A 24,002-nucleotide genomic window follows, 5' to 3' on the forward strand; every position below is an offset into this window, starting at 1 on the left:
TGCTTAGGGCATCAAGGGAAGGGAAGCACCACAGAAATTTTTCATAGCCGAATTTATCATTTGAATTATTAAATTTATCGCCATTTTCAAAATTTAATGAAAAATGAATAAGTTCTGCTTATAAAGCGTTCTCTCTTGTGCTATCATGTTTATCCTGCAAAATAAAGTACACTGTGCTCACAGATTGGAAGCTATACAAAGTTTGAACAAGTCTAGACGCGTTTGAAACAGCGTAAGTGATGGTACTAGCTCATAGGAAGTTCTTAGTTTAGTTGCCAACTGTCACTGGTGTTATTTGCAGGTGCATTCATAACCTCTTCTTGCTTTCAAAGTCTCAAACAGCCTCAAAGTTGCTTAATGACTATTCCAATAGCAGACTCAGTTCTGGCTCTTTAATCTATTAAAATGGAAGTACATTTTATATATTCCTGGAAATGTCCAGTTATCTTCTGTTGTAATCCGCCTAGAACTGCAAGGTACAGGCGGAATAGAAGTCACTAATGTAATGTAATATATTTTGAATGCGTTTAATTCTATTCTTGGATATGAGCTCAGACATTTTGGCGCACTCACCTAAAGGTGTCGTGCGCTAAACATGCCTTCGTGCAAAATGTGCTAATGTCCACTCATGTTGCACAGTCTACTATTTCAGTTTTATTTAGTTTTGTTTATTTCAGCCTCTTTTGATAGAACATAATTAAATTTATTTCAGTTTATTCAAGTAATGGCACAAAAGGTCCATGCGTTCATTGTTGACAAAGTTAAATCTGGTTATTTTAGCTTGTCCGTTGATTCAACACCAGATCTATCACATATCGATCAGTTAAGTGTTGTACTTAGATGCTTAAAAGATGGACAGCCTATTGAACGCTTTTTAACCTTTCTGGAAATAGAAAGCCACACCGGAGAAAAAAATGGCAAACCAAGTGTTGCAGTACCGGTACTTACGCAAAGCTTTTAGACTACATTTTTCAAAATGTAGAGGTCAGTCTTATGACAATGCTGCTAACATGTCTGGGTGCTATAAGGGATGCAGCAAAAATTATTAGAAACACACAAGGAGTTTGCTATATATGTGCCATGTGCAGCTCATTCACTAAATCTGGTTGGCCAAAGTGCTATTGACTGCTGTCAAGAGGCTATTCATTTCTTCTCTACAGTACAGTTACTCTATACATTTTTTTCAGCCTCAACTAGCCGGTGGAAAATTCTTAAAGATCTTATTAAAAATGAAAGTGTCTTAAAATCCCTCTCTGTACAAGATAGGAGGCACATGCTATGGCAATAACAGCAATTTTGAAATCTTTATTTGAAATTTTAGAAGCATTAGAATATATAGTATAGCCGAAGACCAGTCACAAAAGGGAGACACTAGAAGAGAAGCAAATAATATTGCAGATAATATGCAAGAGCTAGAATTAGTTTTTATGTTGAATTTTTGGAATGAGATTTTGCAGAATTTTCACAGAGTAAATAAACCCCCTCTTCTACGAAACCGCGCTAGCGTTTTTTAGCGCAGAGAGAGCACAGAGAGCCGCACTGAATGGCCCATGCTGCTCCCGATGCTCATTGAGTTCCTATGAATGTCGGGAGCAGCACGGGCCATTCAGTGCAGCTCCCCACACAGTTTCATAGAAGAGGGGGAAAGTTCTACAAAATGAGGATGTGAACTTAAAAACATGTGCACATCTGTATGTATCATTAGCTGACCAACTATGTACTTTACAAGATGAATTTGAAAAATATGAAAAGGATGCAAAGGAAATGTTAACAGCTACAACTCGCAGAGGTATATCTGAATGCCAGAGATAAATTTCGTATCAGTACCTTTTGCACAATTCTTGACAAACTTGCAACTGAGATGAAAAGAAGAGGAGAGATATACAAAGAAATAGCAGAGACATTTTCTTTTCTAAGTGATGTGTCATATAATGTCACTTCATCATCTACTAACATTGAAAAGTATTCTCAGTACTGTAAAAAGCTGATTGATGCTTACCCAGAGGACTTCAACAGTAATTTCTCAGCTGAACTTCAGCAGTTTCATTTATAAGTGCGCCATAAGTTCAGTGCAACAGAAAATGTAAAAACAAGATTCAGTCATGCTGAACTTTATAAAATAATTTTAGAAGACAATATTGAGTGTACCTTTCCAAATGTAGACATTGCATTTCGTATATTTTTTAACATTAATGGTCACAAACTACTCAGCTGAGCATTCAATTTCTCGGTTGAAATATATTAAAAATCCCCTCAGAACAACTATGCAATATGGCAGGCTGGATGCCTTATCTCTATTATGTATAGAAGCAGATGTGTTACGTAAGATTGATTATGAAGATCTGATCAAAGACTTTGCAAGAAAAAAAAAGTAGAAAATTATTAAGCCATAAATAAAATGGAAAGATGTGATACCAAAGAACCATCACAAGCAGTACAATTGTATTTTTTTTTGTGTATTTTAAGCAGTTTCTTCAGATATGCCCCCTCCATCCTGTTATTATTTAAACAATTTCTCTCTGGCATATATATCATCATTGAAACTGCTTTTTTTGTTATTTTTTAATTAAAGTGCTTCTTGTGCTTTATGTGCAAAATATAATCTTAAAAACTTCTCAATAATTTTAAACAGCAATAATTTGATCACTAAGAAAAACCATTCAACAGTTTGTTTTTTTTTTGTTTTTACTCACCGCTGCACTGTAATTAATCATCTGTGCCAGGAGTGGAAGCATACAGAAATAAATATTATTCTTCCTTCTTACTGTAAATTTTGTTTAATTTAAATTTTCGATAAATAAATTTTATTTTATGGTTTATTATTGTTTTAATATTTTGAATTACAAGTATAAGGGGGCACCAAAATTAGTTAGTGCTTAGGGCATCTAAGAGTCTTAATCTGGCCCTAACCAAACTCATCAGTATTTGAGATATTTGAAGCCTAATTTTGAATAGGTTGTTGAGATTAGAAAAGAGACATCCAAGTCAGGACATTCACAATTTGTAGTATATTTTACAAAAGGCTTGCTTAACGTGAAGAGTGTGTACACTTGTTTTTAATTAAGGAAAATGCTGTTGTTTGTTTTAAGCATGGCCTGCCTATTGAGACCTTCCTGCTCCATTATAGCAAGGTAATAGTTTTAAACATGCTTTTTATACATTAAAACACACTTACCCTAAACACTGATGCAGGCAAACTAAGAATAGATATATAAAAGCAATTGTGATATTAGAAAAAACAGAAGATAATCTAAGTTCAAATATTTCTGAAGGAGTTCTTTTGACCTGCAAATTGATATATTTTTCTAAAACTTTCCCTATCAGCATTTATACCTTCTTCCAGGCAGGGCCTTATCGGGCATTTCTTATATACTTTTGGTTGTAACTCAGTATATGAACAATATGTAATTGTATGAACAATATGTAATTGAAAACTGCAACACTTTTATACATTATACAAATTAGACAATGTAGTCTCCATCGAGGGCTATATGCTTAGTCCAGCAAGTTTCCAGTTTTTTCATATGATATTTTTCCCATGATATGCAAAAACTGGAAACTCACTGGACCAAGCGTAAAGCCCTCGATGGAGACAACATTGCCTAATTTGTATAATGTATAAAAGTGTTGCAGTTTTCAATTACATATTGTTCATATTTTTTGTAGAGGTATACTGAGTTACACCAAAAGGTGTAATCCAACAGAGAGGCTGATTTCCAGTTCTTCAGGATATGTATAATAGCTGTTGCAAAAAGAATCAATCAGTTTTGGAGGGCAATCAAAGTTGACAAAACATGATTGTTGAGATTGGAGAATTATTATGTCGAAGGCTAACTCAGATGTGCAATTAGTAATAGCTTTGATGGTATTCCTTATGCGAGACCAAAAAAGTTGAATAAAGCTGCAATGAAACAACATATGATCTAGAGTTCCATCATCTTTGTGGTAATGCCAACATTTAGGGTCAGGTATCAGTTTAGCCTTCCACATACGAAAAGGGGTCCAAATTGCCTGCCACATAAGGAATTACAGGGATTACGAGATTCTAGATGAAAGAAGCGGGCGATTGGTCTTAGACCAAAATACTCTCCAATCAATACTGGAGATAGGAGATATTGAGATAAGAGCTGTCATCTTGTTCAACCAGAGATTCATGGCATTAGGAGAAAAAGTATAATGATGATCTCATAGGATTCGGTAGAAGACTGAAACAGCTTTCTCATGGGTAATAACTAAATCACTCCAGCATTGAACAGTGCTCAACGCACTATTATGTTCAAAGTTCAAAACAATATTATTGATGACAGAAACCAATACTAACCATTGTGCATAACAATATTTCATTTGTAGGAATTGTGTACACAATGAGGAGAAGGAAAGTACAAAATCTTTACAAAGCAATTGTTGCACATACCAGATTCCAGCCTTTTGCCATTTTTTCCAAAGAAAGGTTTTATCCTGATGCTTAATTTTTGGATTATTCCAAATTGACATGGAAGATCTACTATACTGTATATGGAGATATCAGCTGATTTATCTAGACAACATAAAGCCTGTTCCGTTGCATTCAACAATGTATATTTTTTAAGCAACTTGGAATGTTCATGGTGCATAAAGCAGGTAAGGGGTATGGAGAGCACAAGTACAGTATGATTCAATTTCTAGCCAAGTAGGGTAATCTAATGTCGTTTGGCTATGGAGCCATTGAGCTCCATATTTGGCAAGCAAAGTAATGTGGTAAAAGTGGAAATCCAGGATATTCATACCTCCATTATCATGAGAAACTCTCAATTTTGTGAGAGAGATACGTGTTTTTTTATTATTCCAAATAAATTTGGAAAGTTTTTTGATAATCCAGTGATAAAACGACATTTTACAAAGGGAAGGTAGCATAGACATAATGCATGTAATTTGAGAGGTAAGGGTCATTTTTATGGATGAAATTCTTCCCCACCATGACAAGTAGAGAGGAGACCATTTAGTGACTGTCTGATGAACCAGATGTTTAATTCTTGAAACATTTAATTCCATGACATGTGAAGAATCTTTGTGAATCATGATACCTAAATATTTAATAGCAGCAGAGGACCATTTAAATTGAAAATGAGATAGTTCAGAGAGGGTAATGCGATTATTCAATGGAAAGATCTCAGATTTTTCCCAATTAACAGAGTATCCAGAGAGTGAGGAGTATTATGTGACAATTTTGATAAGGGCTGGCAAAGAAAGAAGTGGATCTCGAATGAAAAGGAGAACGTCATCGGCATGAGCGGCCAATTTTAATTGTCTTGTTTGGAAGTAATACCTTTAATTAGAGGACACTGATGTATTGAGGAGAGAAGGGGGTTCTAAAGCTAGGTTAAATAATAGTGGTAAAAGGGGGCAGCCTTGTTGGGTGCCTCTATTAAGTGAGAATTTTTTTCGAAAGCGAGTTATTGATTAAAATCTTTGATGTAGGTTGTCAGTATAGGGTTTTAATCCATTTTATGAAATAATCACCAAAATTATACCAATGTAGAACCCGTAGTAGGAATGGTCATTCAACATGATCAAAAGCCTTTTCGGCATCAATGTCCAGACCCACCACAGGCTCCAAGATGTCCTTGGCATGGGCGTTGATATAGTGGAAGAGTCTTAAGTTATCCCCTATATGATGGTTTTTGATAAAACTTACCTGGTCTTTAAGGATCAGTGGATTTATTACCTTGTCTAGTCTGATTGATAAAATTTTTGCCATAATCTTGTAATCTAGATTGAGAAGAAATATAGGCCTATAATTTTTAACGAAAGTGGGATCCCTGTTGGGTTTCAGAAAAACTATAATGGTTGCTAAGCAAAGTTGTATTATTTTTCTGGGGCAAGAGGTATAAAGTCATAGTAATTCAGAAGATGAGGAGCTAATAATGTATAAAAATTTTTGAAAACTTCATTAGTAATCCCATTCAGCCCTGGGGCTTTGTTTTTAACTAATAAAGATATAACTGATAAGATTTCTGTGGTGGAGATGGGAGATTCTAATTCCAATTTTGCTTGGTCATCTAACTGAGGATGAGTGATTTTGTTCAGAAATGAATTGATATCAGTTTCTGAAGAGGAGGTTAGTATAAAAATGTTCGAATTGATATGAGATTTAAACCATATTATCACAAATTGTCCTGAGTCATTCTGAACGACAGAGGTATTGAATTTTTTTATTTTTGCTTTAATATAAATATCGGATTTTATCATTGGGAGCAACCTTTTAACTAAAATTCCTGCCAGTTGTATGCTTACTTATTTAAATATTTGATATGCCTTTTTTTTTAACCCGACCAGTTGGAAAGATTCCTGTTAGAGAGAGGATGGTCATAAAACTTAAATTGAGATATTTACAGGCATTTTCTTTTGGTTAAATAATGTTTAAGAATGCTCTCTTTCTTTCCCTTGATGTGGACTCATATTGCTTTAGAATACTGTATGTATTATAAGTTGTTATATTCAAATAAATAAAATTATTAAAAAATTAGTTATTTTTTCCGCTTAATTGGGTGATTTAGCCCATTAACATTATAAGAAATGATATGCATGTCAGCCATTAGCAGGATTAAGAAACCTCATGAGAAAAAAATCTACTGAGCCATAATTCAGTTAGTGAGATACAGTGCATAGAAATTACATGACCATCATAATACCGAGTGATTAAAATGCGAAAAATCAGAGAGACAGGTAAATCAAGAAATCCAGCACAAAACATGTCAATAAAGAAAGACATGTTATTGTGCATGTAAATACTCATATATTGTATGGATGTACCTGAAAGTCCAAATGAGAAAACGCTAAGGAGTATTAAGCTAACTCCATATCATATCCGAAAATCATTAATATCCATCCTGGAAAGATGGGTAATGCATTTTAAATTGCATGGGTTGGGAACTGGCTTGGAGGTAGGCTTCAGAGGGTAGTGGTGAACGGCACCCCATTCCGAAATGACGGAGGTAATCAGTGGAGTACCGCAGGGCTCGGTCCTGGGCCCGATCCTATTCAAATTCTTTATAAGAGACTTGGCAGAAGGGCTGCGAGGTAAAATAACATTATTCGCCGATGACGCCAAACTAAGCATGTAGTGGGCAAAAGCACAACAGACATAAATTCAATGTTCGACAACATGAATCATGACCTACTCCTACTGGAGCGCTGCTCTAGGTCCTGGCAACTCAGCTTCAATGCTAAAAAATGCAAAGTCATGCACCTGGGCAGCCAAAATCCATGCAAGACTTACACCTTTAATGGCGAGATCCTAACAAGAACTGAAGCAGAACGAGACTTAGGGGTGATCGTCAGTGAGAACATGAAGACTGCCAATCAAGTGGAGCATGCTTCATCCAAGGCAAGGCAAATCATAGGTTGCATACGCAGGAGTTTCGTCAGCCTTAAGCCTGAAGTCATTATGCCATTGTATAGATCCATGTTGAGGCCCCACCTGGAATATTGTGTGCAATTCTGGAGGCCGCATTACCATAAGGATGTGCTGAGACTGGAGTCGGTCCAGAGAATGGCCACCCGGATGGTCTCGGGACTCAAGGATCTCCCGTACGAGGAACGGCTGGATAAATTGCAGCTGTACTCACTCGAGGAACGCAGAGAGAGGGGTGACATGATCGAGACATTCAAGTATCTCACGGGCCGCATCGAGGTGGAAGAAGATATCTTCTTTTTCAAGAGTCCCGCGGCAACAAGGGGGCATCCGTGGAAAATCAGGGGCGGGAAACTGCACAGGGACACCAGGAAATTCTTTTTCACTGAAAGGGTGGTTGATCGCTGGAATAGTCTTCCACTTCAGGTTATTGAGGCCAGCAGCGTACCTGATTTTAAGGCTAAATGGGATAGACACGTGGGATCTAGTCACAGAGAAAGGTAGGGAGGGTCATTGGGGCGGGCAGACTAGATGGGCCGTGGCCCTTATCTGCCGTCTATTTCTATGTTTCTATGTTTCTACATGAAATCATCAAAGGAGATGAAGTCACTGCATTTTGATGGAGTCTAAGAAAGCTTTAAGGTCCATTGGTTCCATATAAGTGGTGGTGCGATTATTGTATGTTACCTTCATTCTTGCAGGATGCATTAATCCAAATTTCGCTCCGACATCTTTTAAGTCTTGTCTGAAGGATAGAAATTCTTTGCGTTTGATGGCAGTAGACTTCGCAAGATCTGGAACTATTACAAAAATTTCCTTCCATGATAAAGAAGCTGAGGATGCTGAAGGCACAAGATCTATGCTACTATGAGTCTTGCAGTTGTTTGGTGAGCTGAGAGTTTGGAAGGAACGCGGTGCGCTCCCTCAATTTTGAGCAGGTTTGTGAATTTAAGGCCTAAAGCCTTAGGAAGGAATTCAGTGAGGAAAGCAATTGTATCAGAACCCTCTGCAGTCTCTGTTAAGTCTATAATTCTCATGTTATTCCTCCTGCTGCGGTTTGACAAATCTTCCAAGTCGCATTGTAGAGAAATAATCATCTTATCATGTTTGTCCAAGATGGGGAGTTTATTTTGTATAGACGTAGTTTGTTCTTCCAGAGCATCAATACGATGGCGGGTGTCCAGAAATTGTGCATTAAGAGATTCAATTTCAATACGCACCATTTTCGTTTCTTTTACTTGTTTCTACATTATCAACTTGAAGGATTGCATTTCTTTTATGAGAATATCCAGTTGTGAGTCATCGTGCTTCGACGCTATTTTATCCAGTGAGCAAGGATCAGTTTTAGGCCGCTTTCCGCTGGACTGGGCGATCTGGGCTGGTTCTCCCTTGTTGTTTCTTGGCGGAGGCATGAGTAGAGACGAATCAGAGTAGATCCAGCAGAGGATGTCAGGAATTAAACCAAGATGATCAAGAATAATCTGCAATTTATTGATGATATGGAGGAGTTTCTACTCCATGCGTCTGCTCGTCGTACTTATCAGGCTCTGCCCCCTCCTTAGAGGTTTCTATTTAATTTTTTACCTCTTTCTAACTTACTGATTCTTATTCTGTATTATGATGATGGTCTGTTCATGCTCTGCAGGTGTGACTGAAGTAAAGGATTCTGCTAGTGTGTAATCCCTATGCAGTCTAGCTTGTTCTCATTTCCCAATAACAGATGTACTGGTGTTCTATGGACTGATGTTATATTTACAGTGTTGTCTTTCATCCTCATACAAGGAAAATAATTGATAGAACATAAGAACATAAGAATTGCCGCTGCTGGGTCAGACAGCGGCCATCTGGTCAAAGACCAGCACCCTAACTGAGACTAGCCCTACCTGCGTACGTTCCGGTTCAGCAGGAACTTGTCTAACTTTGTCTTGAATCCCTGGAGGGGGTTCTCCCCTATTATAGACTCCGGAAGAGTGTTCCAGTTTTCTACCACTCTCTGGGTGAAGAAGAACTTCCTTATGTTCGTATGGAATCTATTCTCTTTCAATTTTAGAGAGTGCCCTCTTGTTCTTCCTACTTTGGAGATGGTGAACAACCTGTCCTTATCTACCAAATCTATTCCCTTCAGTACCTTGAATGCTTCGATCATGTCCCTTCTCAATCTCCTCTATTCGAGGGAGAAGAGGCCCAGTTTCTCTAATCTTTTGCTGTACAGCAACTCCTCCAGCCCTTTAACCATCTTAGTCACTCTTCTCTGGACCCTTTCGAGTAGTACCGTGTCCTTCTTCATGTATGGCGACCAGTGCTGGCCGCAGTACTCCAGGTGAGGGTGCACCATAGCCCGGTACAGCGGCCTGATATCCTTGTCCGATCTGTTTGTGATCCCCTTCTTTATCATTCCTAGCATTCTGTTCACCCTTTTTGCCACTGCTGCACATTGCGTGGACGGCTTCATTGACTTGTCTCTTTCCTGGGAGGTCTCTCCAAGTACCGCCCCAGACATCCTGTATTTGTGCATGAGATTTTTGTTACCTACATGCATCACTTTATATTTATCCACATTGAACCTCATCTGCCATGTTGATGCCCATTTCTCAAGCCTGATTATGTCACGTTGCAGATCATCGCAATCCCCCTGTGTCTTCACTACTCTGAATAACTTTGTATCGTCCGCAAATTTAATCACCTCACTCATCATACCAATGTCCAGATCATTTATAAAGATGTTGAAGAACACGGGTCCAAGCACCGAGCCTTTCAGCACCCTACTGATGACGCTCCTCCAGTCCGAGTATTGTCCATTTACAGACCATTCTCTGTTTCCTATGCTCCAGCCAGTTTTTAATCCACGTGAGTATTTCACTCTCTATTCCATGGCTCGCAATTTTCTAAAGTAGTCGTTCATGTGGAACCTTGTCAAACACCTTCTGAAAATCCAGATATACAATGTTGACCGGGTCGCCCTTGTCTATCTGCCTGTTTACTCCCTCAAAGATGTGCAGCAAGTTCGTCAAACACGATCTCCCTTTGCTAAAACCGTGCTGACTGGTCCTTATCAGCCCATGTCCGTCAAGGTGGTCAATGATGCGGTCCTTTATCAGCGCCTCTACCATCTTTCCTGGTACCGAGATCAGACTCACCGGTCTGTAGTGTTCTGGATCTCCCCTCAAACCTTTCTTGAAGATTGGCATAACATTCTCTACCTTCCAGTCTTCCGGAATCTTTCCCGATTTGATCGACAGATTGGCTATTAGTTGAAGCAGTTCAGCTATGGACCCTTTCAGTTCCTTGATGACCCTCGGATGGATGCCACCCAGTCCCGGGGATATATCACTCTTAAGCCTATCAATCTGCCTACACACCTCCTCTAGACCGAACTCCAGTCTTTTTTTTTTTTTTTATTAGGATTTTATATACCACCTATCAAGGTTATCTAAGCGGTTTTACAATCAGGTACTCAAGCATTTTCCCTCTCTGTCCCGGTGGGCTCACAATCTAGCTAACGTACCTGGGGCTATGGAGGACTGAGTGACTTGCCCAGTCCTATCAGCTTTCCATCTTCGTTTTCAGCATATAGCCTGATGGGTTACGGTATGCTGTGTAAATCTTCTTCGGTAAATACAGACGCAAAAAATGTGTCCGGTTTTTCAGCAATTGCTTTGTCCTCCTTCAGCGCTCCCTTTATTCCACGGTCACCCAAGGGTCCCACCGCTTCCTTCATGGGTTGTTTCCCCTTGAATATCAAAAGAACGCCTTGAAGTTTTTTGCCTCCTTGGCTATATTTTTCTCGTAGTCTCTTTTGGCCCCTTTTACCACCCTATGGCACCTGCATTGATAGGGAAGCAAAGTTAAAAGAGGAGGTGACAGGAAGAACAGGGGAAATAGTTATTTGTAGTTATCATCCTTCCCTGTTGTCACCAGTGCAAATAAGGTATTTTCTGTAATGACCATGGAACTGAGGTGTGCTAGGGGTGGAGCCAGGAAGCAGAGTGGAATGGGCAAGGCAAGGATAGAGTGGGTAGGGTTGGCAGCATACACTAAGATCTCCCTCTCAAAAATTGGGACCCCTTGGCATCTCTCAAGGTCTCACACAGAAAAGGGGCTCTACATTTTGAAATAATTTTGTTTATTTCTTTAATATTTTTAATAAACATGAAAATGATTCTGCTACATGGAATGCATTTGCTTTGGATGTCTTTATAACACAATAAGAATCCATTAAACTAAACCTGTTCAAGCGAAGATCCGTAAACTGCCTAACTTATACAATGAAAAGAAGGCAAAATCCTTTTACAAAGAAGCTGCGATAGCAATGCTACCTCGGTAAATGCACCAAAAGGATTCCTTCTGCAATTCAGAGAATTAAGCAAAGAAGGTTTGCAATTAGCAAGAATAGAATAGAATTTCAGAGAAGTATAACAAGGAAATTTCTGCAGAACTAGCTGAGTTGGTCTTCCTCAAGTTATTGGCTCCTCATTGGGAGCGTGAGAGATGACCTGTGAAAGCAGAAGACTTGACAGTTATGACAAATGATCCTGCTTCTCCCCCATTCCCCCTCCCCCTTCCCACCATCACCATCAATAGGCCCTGACTGGGAAAACACTGAAAGATTTTTAGAGATTGAGTATATATATTTCTATTTTAAAATAAGAATTGTAAATATACATTTCAGGTTTTCCAAACCACACCCAAAGCACTCTCCTTTCAAATCTATGTGTGCACATATACCTAAGTAGCAGATATGTTTAAATCAGGTTTTTACATGCATTGCGAATCTTCACAGACTAAATAAAAAAATGCAGGCCTCCAAATAGCATTATAAAAATGTGTGTTTATCTTTTATACCATCAAAAGAGTGTAGATATTAATGTGGGCTACAGTTAAGGCATATTATGTATCATTGACTTGTGCTAGTTTAGAGCAAGTTCCAATTTATGCATTGAAACCTAGATACTAATAACGGGGGATTAACAGTACAACACATCTTAGTGGTAGCCCTCTCTGATAACTTAGTTTCAAAGTATATATTCTCTCTAAGTATTCAGGCTAGATTTTTGTAATCTTTTTTTTTAAATTTAGATTCACAAATGGATCAAAATAAAAAACTGCATAACATTTTTACCAATAAAATTTTGGAAGAAACATAGAGGATGTTAAGCCTTTAACACATGATTAGCACACAGTAGCAGGCTACCACAGAAACATTTTATAGTATTTTATGGTATTTTGGCTGTTGCCATGCATTAAACTGTGCATTATTCATTTTTGTCTGAGAAGGCATGTCATGGGCAGAGCAGGCATGGAAGTATTAGCCAGCCAAAGCATTATACTTACTGAGTACTAACTGGCTAACGCAGAGTTAATGTATGAATAGGAGGCAGTAAGGTCCAGATTCTATAAAAGAAGCCTAAATCTAGGCACCTAAATCAGCTTGCCTAGCTGATATAGGTACTTAATTATTTAATTATCTTAATTGGCACTGATAACAAGCTTAATTGTCTCAATAATTGGCTTAAATTAAAATTAATTGCTAGTTAGGCACCTAAAGCATTGGACACCTACCAATTTCGGGGAGATGCATAGCCTGAGGTGCCATTTATAGAATCGGGGTCTACGTGCTCCTGTATTAATTGTCTGCAGTTATCTTGAACTAATGATAATATTAGTGCATGACCTGCAAAAACAAAAAAGGTGGCAAAGCCCTCAAGAAGTGCTATATATAATTTGCAGCTATCGCATGGTAAAATCTCACATTAAAACACATTGACTGCAAATTGTATCACACTTTAGTAAAAAGGCCCCGCAGAAAGTATTTATAACAGAGTCAGTCATCAAATAGACATAAATTCATCCTCTGCAACACAGAGGATTTAGAATCAGAAAATAATAGTAAATATTGAAGAACTAAGAGCAGTACTGGGCAGACTCCTGACCTCGACATGCCTCCATTCCCTCTGACTACGCCCCCCTCCCAAGCCACTATGGCCTCTCTTTCTCAAGCTCTGTTTTATCTAATTGCCCTGCCTTTTCATAGCCTCATATTTAACATCACTGTAAATGTACCACCGCTTTAATATGGAACATCGCTGTATACGTACAGTCTCTTCTTTAGTATATGCCTTTTTATTACTGCTATTTATGTAACATCTTTGTAAATGTAATAACACTGTAATATGTATCATCGCTGTAAATGTACAGTCTCTTCTATTGTTAACCGCATTGAACTTCCATGGTATTGCGGGATACAAGAATAAAGTTATTATTATTATTATTATTATTATTATTATATGGCCTTTTGGTTGAGGAAGGCTGGGGAAGGCTTCAATGGCTAGGAGGGTGTGGATGGGCTGGAGTGAGCTTTGATGGAGACTTCAGCAGTTAGAGCCCAAGCACAGTACTGGGTAGAGCTTTGGATTCTGCTCAGAACTAGCTAAGAAGAAAAATAAATTGAAATTTTTTTTTTTATTATTGAATCAGGTTGAGCAGACTGGAAGGACCATTTGGGTCTTTATCTGCCATCATCTACTATGTTATGTTATTATGTATTTTCAAGGACTCTGAAGGTAATTTTATAACCAGTTGCCTTCAGGTAAAGGGCAAAAAGGCCCTAGACAAATAATCAGAAAAAGAAATAGAAAACACCAACTAACTTCATGCAAGTTCATATTGGAATATGAAGAGTAAAGGAAAGAACGAGAGATCATTTTCATATTAAAAGCAATATTTCCAGTGGGTTCTCTGAGGAAGTCAGTCTGGCGAAACATGACAGAACCCATACACTTTATAAGAAGTATTTACAAGATAAGTGTACTAAATACTATGGGGCTCATAATAATAATAAAATAAAACATTCAAAAAGTGGCCTAAATCGATACTTGGACGATCAAAAAGCCAGATCATCCAAGTACCAATAACCAAAGCTGGTTTTAGATGTATCTAAAACCAGCTTAGGCCTTTACCCTGCCTCTAAATGCCTAAAGCGAAGAGGCATTTTTAGAGGAGGGGAAAGGGCGGGAGGTGGTCTGACCTAGACATAGGGCTCCTTTTACTAAGCTGCGCTAGCGGTTTTAGTGTGCGCTACAATGCCGCACGTGCTAGATGCTAATGCCTGCATAGAGCTGGCGTAAGTTTTTCCGTGTAGCGCGGGAATTAGCGCACGCTAATCTGCAGCATGTGCTAAAAATGCTACCGCAGCTTAGTAAAAGGAGCCCTTAGTTGTACAGCAAGTATAACCAAAAACTTTAACAGGTTGCCCAGTTGGAACTTATACGTTTTGAGTTAGACCAAGTCAAAACAAGTATAAGTTCCAAATAGGGGCCGCTGAGCTGATCAGCTCAGCAGCCCCAGCATCCTGCCCACTCCCCACCACAACGATCGCAGCAGGAGAAATGGCTCATCTCCCCTGCCGTGATCGCAATCCCCCACCCTGAACTGCCATGAACCATGGCAGGAGAGATTAGGCATCTCTCCTGCCATAATCGTTGTGGGGGGGGGGAATTCTGTAACCAGTATTGCTTTTTACAGACGAGCTTTGATCAAGGGTCCTAAGAACACTGGCTCCTGGAATGTTGTGTTCTACTTTTTGCTGTTTCACAGGATGGATGGTGGGGGGAGGGGAATTAGGGTATTTTTCTTTATGTAACCCCCTAATCTAAAAAGCAGATAAAGGTTCCCGACAAAACCCAAGACTTAGCCAAAGCAAAACCTCACTCCATCTAAAAATAGGAAAGACAAAGCAAAATAAACTAAGGGCTTCTTCTATTAAACTGAGTTAGCAGTTTCTAGCACGGGGAGCTGTGCTGAATGGCTAGCTCTGAACGTCTATGTTCCATCCAGGACATTTTTCAAAAGGTTTGATTATCCTCACAAGATGTCTAAATCTAGCATGCCCAAAGCCTGCCCATAACATGCCCCCTTGAACTCTGGATACACACAGGTGAAACGTCTCACTAGACATCCAGTTATCAGCACTTGGATGTCCCAGCCAACTTAGGCGGTTTTTTGGATGTTTGTTTTTTTTTTATTATGCCCCTGATAGTATCATAAGTCAGAGAGAATCTAATAGAAGAAAAGTTCAAATGAAGAAGGAAAATGGCACCAGAGACATAAAATGATAAGAGTGCTGTCAGCTGGCCTTTCACACAAGAAGAGGATAAGCACTGTAAAAACGCTAGAGCAAGCTTGGTCCCTTTTTAAGGACACAGTCACTGAGGCGCAAAATTTATATATACCACGTATCAACAAGGGATCAAAGAGGAAAAAGAACAAAGAACTGGCATGGCTTACTGTAGAGGTGAAGGAAGCGATAAGAGACAAGAAAACTTAATTTAAGGAATGGAAAAGGTCATAAAGGACGAAAACTGGAACAAGCATAAACAACATCAATGCAGGTGCCACAAGGCAGTAAAAGGGACCAAAAGAGACTACAAGGAAAAAATAGCCAAGGAGGTGAAGATATATTAAGGGGAAACAACCCGCGAAGGAAGCGGTGGGACCGTTGGATGACCATGGAATAAAGGGAGTGCTAAAGGAGGACAAAGCAATAGCCGACAAACTGAACACATTTTTTTTGCATCTGTATTTACCGAAGAAGATGTACACAGCATACCAGAACCCATCAGGCTATTGTAAGGTTTGACAGGTCAGGTCCCCCACAAGGTGAGGTTGTAGGGGTTACATGAGAGGCGCCCTTACAAACGCGAGGTCCCAGGTTCAGTTCTATCACAGAAGATTCACCAGGAGTAGAATCAAATAAGAAACACAGCCAGAGGTGATTGTATAAAGAATATATTATAGAAATAGTCTTACAGACAAGCAATATTTATAAGCATTGCAATTAATGAGAGAACAAAGTAGTTTCCCTGCCTTACAGAGTCCAGAAGGAAGCGTGAAGTTCCAGGGAAAGGCAGAGAGAGAGAAAAGGGTGATGGAGTGATGGTCTAAGTTTTGGGTCCTAGAGATCGGCCAGAGAGAGAGAGAAAGAAAGAAAGATAAGTGTGTTTTGCAGAGAGGAGGCTTTTATAGCTTGGAATCTTATTCTGAATATAGAAACTATTGTATGTCCCAGTATCTTTCTATTTAGAATTTGTAAACTGTTTGAAACAATGGTAAATTTAATTGATAAGGAAGGTGTGATACTTGCAGGCATGGTAGATGGGATTAGTCTCTAGCTTCTTTGTCCCATTCAAGCAGCCTATCTTATTGATAAACAATCTAGTCTGGCTGGATGCTTAATGTATGTGAATTCTGTGCAGGAGCACAGAATTCTGCATCAACATTCCAGAGTCAGATAATTTCCCATAGGCCTTTGCTGACATTAGTTCTGCCAACTGAAAATGCTGATTGCTAGCAATAGCTATGCTGACAGATATATGCTGGAAATGAAGACGAAAAGCTGATAGGATTGACAGTCAGCCTAGAGGAGGTGTGTAGGCAGATTGATAAGCTTAAGAGCGATAAATCCCCGGGACCGGATGGCATCCATCCGAGAGTCATCAAGGAACTGAAAGGGACCATAGCTGAACTGCTTCAACTAGCCAATCTGTCGATCAAATTGGGAAAGATTCTGGAAGACTGGAAGGTGGTGAATGTTACGCCGATCTTCAAGAAAGTTTCAAGGGGAGATTCGGGAAACTACAGACCGGTGAGTCTGATCTCGGTACCGAGGAAGGATGGTAGAGTCGCTGATAAAGGACCGCATCATTGATCACCTTGATGGACATGGGCTAATGAGGACCATTCAGCACGGTTTTAGCAAAGGAAGATCATGTTTTGTAGGGATGGGACACAGCAAAAACACACACGCAGGCTAAGAGTCATGCAGAGGCACTGCGGTGGCAAGCTCTGGAGCTCCTTTTATTATGCTTCTAAGCTTCTATGCTAATGACCTCATAGTAACTCATTCGATTACATGTCTAATGATTGATGGATACAAAGGTACATGCTTTTACATCGTGATCACCCTCCCTTTACCTCGTGCGTTACCTCGTGATCACCCTCCAACTCAGCACTTAGATAATATCTGTGTTTTTACACGTACTCGATGCCTGTCAGCTGATGTCCTTTTCAAATAAGGGCTGCTTAAATAAGATAAGGGTTAATATGTGACAGGTAAGGGGGAGAGAGGGAAAGATTCAGTATTCATTCACAGGGGCTTAGAAATCAGTGTGCTGACCTCGCCCTGTTTCAGAACTGCATCCCTACAATATTTGACGAACTTGCTGCACTTCTTTAAGGTAGCAAACAGGCAGATAGATAAGGGCGACCCGGTCAACATTGTATATCTGGATTTTCAGAAGGCGTTTGACAAGGTTCCGCATGAACAACTACTTCAGAAAATTGTGAGCCATGGAATCAAGGGTGAAATACTCACGTGGATTAAAAACTGGCTGGATCGTAGGAAACAGAGAGTGGAGGTAAATGGACAATACTCGGACTGGAGGAGCGTCACCATTGGGGTGCCGCAGGGCTCGGTGCTAGGACCCGTGCTTTTCAACATCTTTATAAATGATCTAGACATTGGTACGACAAGTGAGGAGATTAAATTTGCAGATGATACAAAGTTATTCAAAGTAGTGAAGACACAGGGGGATTGCGAAGATCTGCAACATGACATAATCAGGCTTGCAGAATGGGCATCAACATGGCAGATGAGGTTTAACGTGGATAAGTGTAAAGTGATACATGTAGATAACAAAAATCTCATGCACAAATATAGTATGTCCGGGGCGGTACTTGGAGAGAACTCCCAGGAAAGAGACTTGGGAGTTATGATCGACAGGAAGCAGAGGAGACAGGCAGCGTTGGTGCCGAGCACCGAAGCAAGCAGAAAGTAGCAGGACAGTAGGCTCGGGGTAGCGGCGAGAGTTCGCTCCGCCCCCCCCACGCGTCACAGGCAGCGCCGGACTCCCCCTTGAAAAGGGGAGGAGCCAGCGCGGCACACGCGGTGCCGAGGAGAGAAGGAGAGCAGGAAGCAGAGGAGACAGGCAGCGTTGGTGCCGAGCACCGAAGCAAGCAGAAAGTAGCAGGACAGTAGGCTCGGGGTAGCGGCGAGAGTTCGCTCCGCCCCCCCCCCCACGCGTCACAGGCAGCGCCGGACTCCCCCTTGAAAAGGGGAGGAGCCAGCGCGGCACACGCGGTGCCGAGGAGAGAAGGGGAGCAGGAAGCAGAGGAGACAGGCAGCGTTGGTGCCGAGCACCGAAGCAAGCAGAAAGTAGCAGGACAGTAGGCTCGGGGTAGCGGCGAGAGTTCGCTCCGCCCCCCCACGCATCACAGGCAGCGCCGGACTCCCCCTTGAAAAGGGGAGGAGCCAACGGCGCCCAGCCGTTCGGCGCGCGGCGAAGGCGCTCGGTAAAGGCGCTCGCCTTAGCGAGAGCGCCTTTGCGAAGGGCCTTGCAAGGGACGAGCGCTACTCACAAGAACACCAGAGGAGAACAGACCGGTAAGGAACTGACAAGCACAAAAGATAAGGAGGAGACAGACACAAAAGAAACCAACCCCGCACATACAATCAAGGTGAGGTAGAGCAGAGACAGCACACACGAGAGAGACAACAAGGCAAGCAACACAAGGAAGCAGCAGGCAAGGGACACAAGCACACAAAGGCACAGGCACTGTAACACAAACAGACTCACTCAAATAGGAAGACTGCAGTCAGGAAGTCAGAAGGTAAGGGGGAGGTAGGATCAGTAGGAAAAAGAGCAGCAGTAGGTCACAACAAATCACTCAGACAACCCACGAGTGAACCACGAAATGGAAGCCCAAGGAAGTCAGAAGATGAGCTTTCCTGTCTTCTGTATCGACTGCAATATGTATGACTACCTCCCTTCGGGGATCCAGGCATACATTTGCAATCGATGCATGGAGATGGATAGCTTGAAATGTCAGGTAAGACTATTAGAGGGAACAGTGATGGAACTCGAAGACAGAATCCGAGCACAGGAGAAGATTCTAGTGGAGTACAGCCCAAACGACGAGGTCAAGGATCTAGAAATGTACATAGAGGAAGCCCATCAGCACCATGTAGAGATCCCAGGGCTGGAAATCTGTACTCAGGAAACACATGTGAGGAGAGAAGACACCCATGCAAACACAGAAGAAAAAGAAGACGAGGTTGGAGACAACCGCACACCAGGAGGAATAGTGAGAGCACAGGAAGATGTCCCCCCATCCAAAGAAGTATCATTGGAGGAAGATGACTGGCCCTACTCCAAGGACGTGGACCTACGCCCCCCAAAGAACTCCCGAATAAAGAAGATGGGGATCATTGTAGGCGACTCCATTATACGACACGTGGACAGCCACACCGCAGGAGGAAGAGAGGACAGGGTCGTCACCTGTCTGCCTGGAGCAAGAGTAAAGGATGTGACCAACAGGATCTCCAGGATCATAGATGGAGCACGGGGAGTGGACACAGCTGTGCTTATCCACGTGGGAACAAATGATGTGAGCGGGCGGAAGTATGACAGGGAAGAGATGAAGGGCCAGCTCCGCTCACTCGGAAGACAATTGAAGATCAGGGAGGTGAAGGTGGCCTTCTCTGAAATCCTCCCTGTACCAAGAGCAGATGGAAAGAGACAAGGGGAATTGCAAGTGATCAACGCCTGGATGAGACGATGGTGCGAAGACGAAGGTTTTGACTTCGTGCGCAACTGGACGGCGTTCTGGGGAAAAAGCAAGTACTACAGAAGGGATGGACTACACCTCAACAAGGAAGGAGCAAGAGTTTTGGCAGGCAACATGAAGAAAGCAATAGAGAAGGCTTTAAACTGAAGGACAGGGGAAAGCCGACAGTCGACCACCGGTCGATGGCACGGACAACAGGATGTCCCGACGTAGAAACAAAGGACTACTACTCATACACAAGATAGGTCGACCTCACAGCCAACAAAAGAGAACAAGCAGGAAGGGACAACTCAGACACAGGAGGGGATGACCACACAGCAAACATGGGAGACAACACAGGAGCAGTAAAGGATACCGTAAATGAGACTGTAAGGACAGCCAAGAGTAGAAGGTCCAAAAAGGTAACACAAAGGGAACTTAGATGTATGTATACAAATGCTAGAAGTCTAGGAAACAAAATGGGAGAACTAGAGACGATAGCAAGACATGAGAACATGGATATCATTGGCATAACAGAAACATGGTGGAATGAAGAAAACAAATGGGACACAGTACTACAGGGATACAAACTATATAGAAGGGATCGAGAAGGGCAGAAAGGTGGAGGTATTGCCCTATATGTTAAGGAAGGAATAGATTCTGTTGGAATGATTACAACAGACAGGAAAGAGAAGCTGGAGTCCCTCTGGATCAAAATTCCTGGTCACAATGGTGCAGATACAAAAATTGGCCTTTACTATCGTCCCCCAAGACAGGCGGAGGTCACTGACTCAGAAATGATGGAGGAAATCAAACAAGTATGCAAGACAGGCAATGTAGTTATATTGGGAGACTTCAATTTCCCAGGAATAGACTGGAAACTAGGAGCCTCCAACTGCGGCAAGGAGGCCAAGTTCCTGGAGGTGCTAGGGGATTGCTTCCTGGAGCAAATGGTAAAAGAGCCGACAAGAGGAGACACCACCTTGGACTTGGTCCTAAATGGTCTCACCGGACCGATAACAGAAGTAGAAGTCATGGTTCCACTGGGAACGAGTGATCACAATGTAATCAACTTTAAACTTGACATCGGGAAAGGGAAACATACCAAAACCTTAACCACCACCTTAAACTTTAAAAAGGGTAAATACGATTGCATGAGAGCCATGGTAACAAAACGACTCGAGAAGATGGTGGACAAACTTGAAACAGTCGATCAGGCATGGTGCCTATTGAAAAATACTATTGCAGAAGCACAAGATCTCTACATTCCGAGGATTTCCAAAGATCGGAGAACTAAAGGCAAAGGAGAACCGGCATGGCTTACCATACAGGTGAAGGAAGCCATAAAAGAAAAGAAGGACTCTTTCAAAAAATGGAAATGCACGAAGACAACCGAAGCCTGGAACAAACATAAAGATAAACAGAAGAAATGTCACAAGGCGGTGAGGGATGCAAAACAGGACTATGAGGAAAAAATAGCCCGGGAGGCTAAAAACTTCAAGCCCTTCTTTAGATACGTGAAAGGGAAAAAACCTGCAAAAGAGGCAGTGGGACCCCTGGACGACAAGGGAAGAAAAGGGTACATCAAGGAAGATAAACAAATCGCAGACAAACTAAATTCCTTCTTTGCGTCCGTCTTTACGAAGGAGGACACCTCAACAATACCTGAAGCGGAGAAATTGTTTACAGGAGAAATAGAGGACAGCCTCACCACAGTTGAAGTGAACTTAGATCAGATATACTACCAGATCGACAAACTTAAAAGTGACAAATCCCCTGGACCGGATGAAATTCACCCGAGAGTCTTGAAGGAATTGAAGGTTGAAATCGGAGAGTTATTGCAAAAACTTGCAAACCTGTCAATCAGAACTGGTCAGATACCAGACGACTGGAGGAAAGCGAACATCACGCCAATCTTCAAAAAAGGATCGAGAGGAGAACCGGGCAACTATAGACCTGTGAGTCTTACGTCTGTCCCCGGCAAGATGATTGAATCACTGATCAAGGATAGCATAGTTCAGCACTTGGACACACACGACTTGATGAAACCCAGTCAACATGGATTCAGGAAAGGGAAATCGTGTTTGACGAATTTACTCCAATTCTTTGAGACCGTGAACAAGCAAATTGATAGTGGAAAGCCGGTGGACATAATATACTTGGACTTCCAGAAAGCATTTGACAAAGTTCCACATGAAAGACTTCTCAGGAAACTACAAAGCCATGGCATAGAGGAAGATATACAAAGATGGATAGGCAAATGGCTGGAAAATAGGAAGCAGAGAGTGGGCATAAATGGGAAGTTCTCCGACTGGGAGAAAGTGACTAGTGGTGTACCCCAGGGCTCGGTACTTGGGCCGATCCTTTTTAATATTTATATCAATGACCTGGAAAACGGAACATCCAGTGAGATCATCAAGTTTGCAGACGACACAAAACTCTGCCGGGAAATCAGATCGCAGGAGGACAGTGAGGAACTCCAGAGCGATTTGTGTCGGTTAGAAAACTGGGCGGAGAAATGGCAGATGAAGTTCAATGTGGAGAAATGCAAGGTAATGCATTTAGGCAGTAAAAATAAGGAATACGAGTACAGAATGTCAGGTGCAACTCTGGGAAAAAGTGAACAAGAAAGGGATCTGGGTGTACTGATAGATAGGACCCTGAAGCCGTCGGCACAATGCGCGGCAGCGGCAAATAAGGCAAATAGAATGTTGGGCATGATAAAGAAAGGAATCTCAAGTAGATCGGAGAAAGTTATAATGCCGCTTTATAGGGCAATGGTCAGACCCCACTTGGAATACTGCGTCCAACATTGGTCTCCCTACCTAAAGAAGGATATAAAACTGCTGGAGAGGGTGCAGAGGCGAGCAACTAAACTAGTGAAGGGTATGGAGAAACTGGAATATGAGGATCGACTTAAAACACTGGGATTGTTCTCCCTTGAGAAAAGGAGACTGCGTGGGGATATGATCGAGACCTTCAAAATACTGAAAGGAATCGACAAAATAGAGCAGAGAAGATTATTTACATTGTCCAATTTGACACGGACAAGAGGACATAAAATGAAGCTAAGGGGGGGCAAGTTCAGGACTAATATCAGGAAGTTCTGCTTCACACAGAGAGTGGTTGACATCTGGAATACTCTCCCAGGGGAGATTATTGCAGAATCGACAGTCCTAGGCTTCAAGGGCAAACTAGATGCATATCTCCTTGAGAGAGGCATATAGAGATATGGTTGGCTATAGGGTAAGCCAGGTGTATACCTGGCAGGGCCTCCGCGTGTGCGGATCACCGGACTAGATGGACCGAAGGTCTGATCCGGAGATGGCGCTTCTTATGTTCTTATGTTCTTATGACAAGTCGATGAAGCTGTCCATGCAATGTGCGATGGCAGCAAAAAGGGCGAACAGAATGCTATGAATGATAAAGAAGGGGATCACAAACAGATTGGAGAAGGTTATCATGCCGCTGTACCGGGCCATGGTGCGCCATCACCAGGAGTAATGCGTCCAGCACTGGTCACCGTACATGAAGAAGGACATGATGCTACTTGAAAGGGTCCAGAGAAGGGCGACTAAGATGGTTAAGGGGCTGGAGGGGTTGCCATATAGTGAAAGATTAGAGAAACTGGGCCTTTTCTCCCTGGAACAGAGGAGATTGAGAGGGGACATGATCAATACATTCAAGGTACTGAAGGGAATAGACTTAGTAGATAAGGACAGGTTGTTCACCCTCTCCAAGGTAGGGAGAACGAGAGGGCACTCTCTAAAACTGAAAGGGGATAGATTCCGTACGAATGTAAGAAAGTTCTTCTTCACTCAGAGAGTGGTAGAAAACTGGAACGCTCTTCCAGAGTCTGTCATAGGGGAAAACACCCTCCAGAGATTCAAGACAAAGTTAGACAAGTTTCTGCTGAACCAGAACGTACGCAGGTAGGGCTAGTCTCAGTTAGGGCACTGGTCTTTGACCAAGGGCCACCGTGTGAGCGGACTGCTGGGCACGATGGACT

General features: G+C 41.6%; 2 protein-coding genes across 5 annotated transcripts in view; one reads left to right on the forward strand and one right to left on the reverse strand.

Moving 5' to 3' along the window:
* The window catches only part of IDUA (alpha-L-iduronidase), a 353,735-nt gene that overhangs the window by 179,629 nt on the left and 150,104 nt on the right, over nucleotides 1–24,002 (reverse strand). The gene's annotated exons all lie outside the window — the stretch shown is intronic.
* The window catches only part of SLC26A1 (solute carrier family 26 member 1), an 80,975-nt gene that overhangs the window by 322 nt on the left and 56,651 nt on the right, over nucleotides 1–24,002 (forward strand). The window contains exon 2 of one of the 2 annotated variants that reach the window (XM_033916606.1): nucleotides 4,351–4,620. The exons of the other annotated variant lie outside the window; for it this stretch is intronic. The gene's annotated coding sequence lies outside the window, so the exon portion shown is untranslated. The remainder of the gene's footprint in view (nucleotides 1–4,350; nucleotides 4,621–24,002) is intronic. 2 annotated transcript variants of the gene reach the window in all.

The sequence above is a fragment of the Geotrypetes seraphini genome, chromosome 1 (genome assembly GCF_902459505.1).
Source record: "Geotrypetes seraphini chromosome 1, aGeoSer1.1, whole genome shotgun sequence".
Lineage (NCBI taxonomy): Eukaryota > Metazoa > Chordata > Amphibia > Gymnophiona > Dermophiidae > Geotrypetes > Geotrypetes seraphini.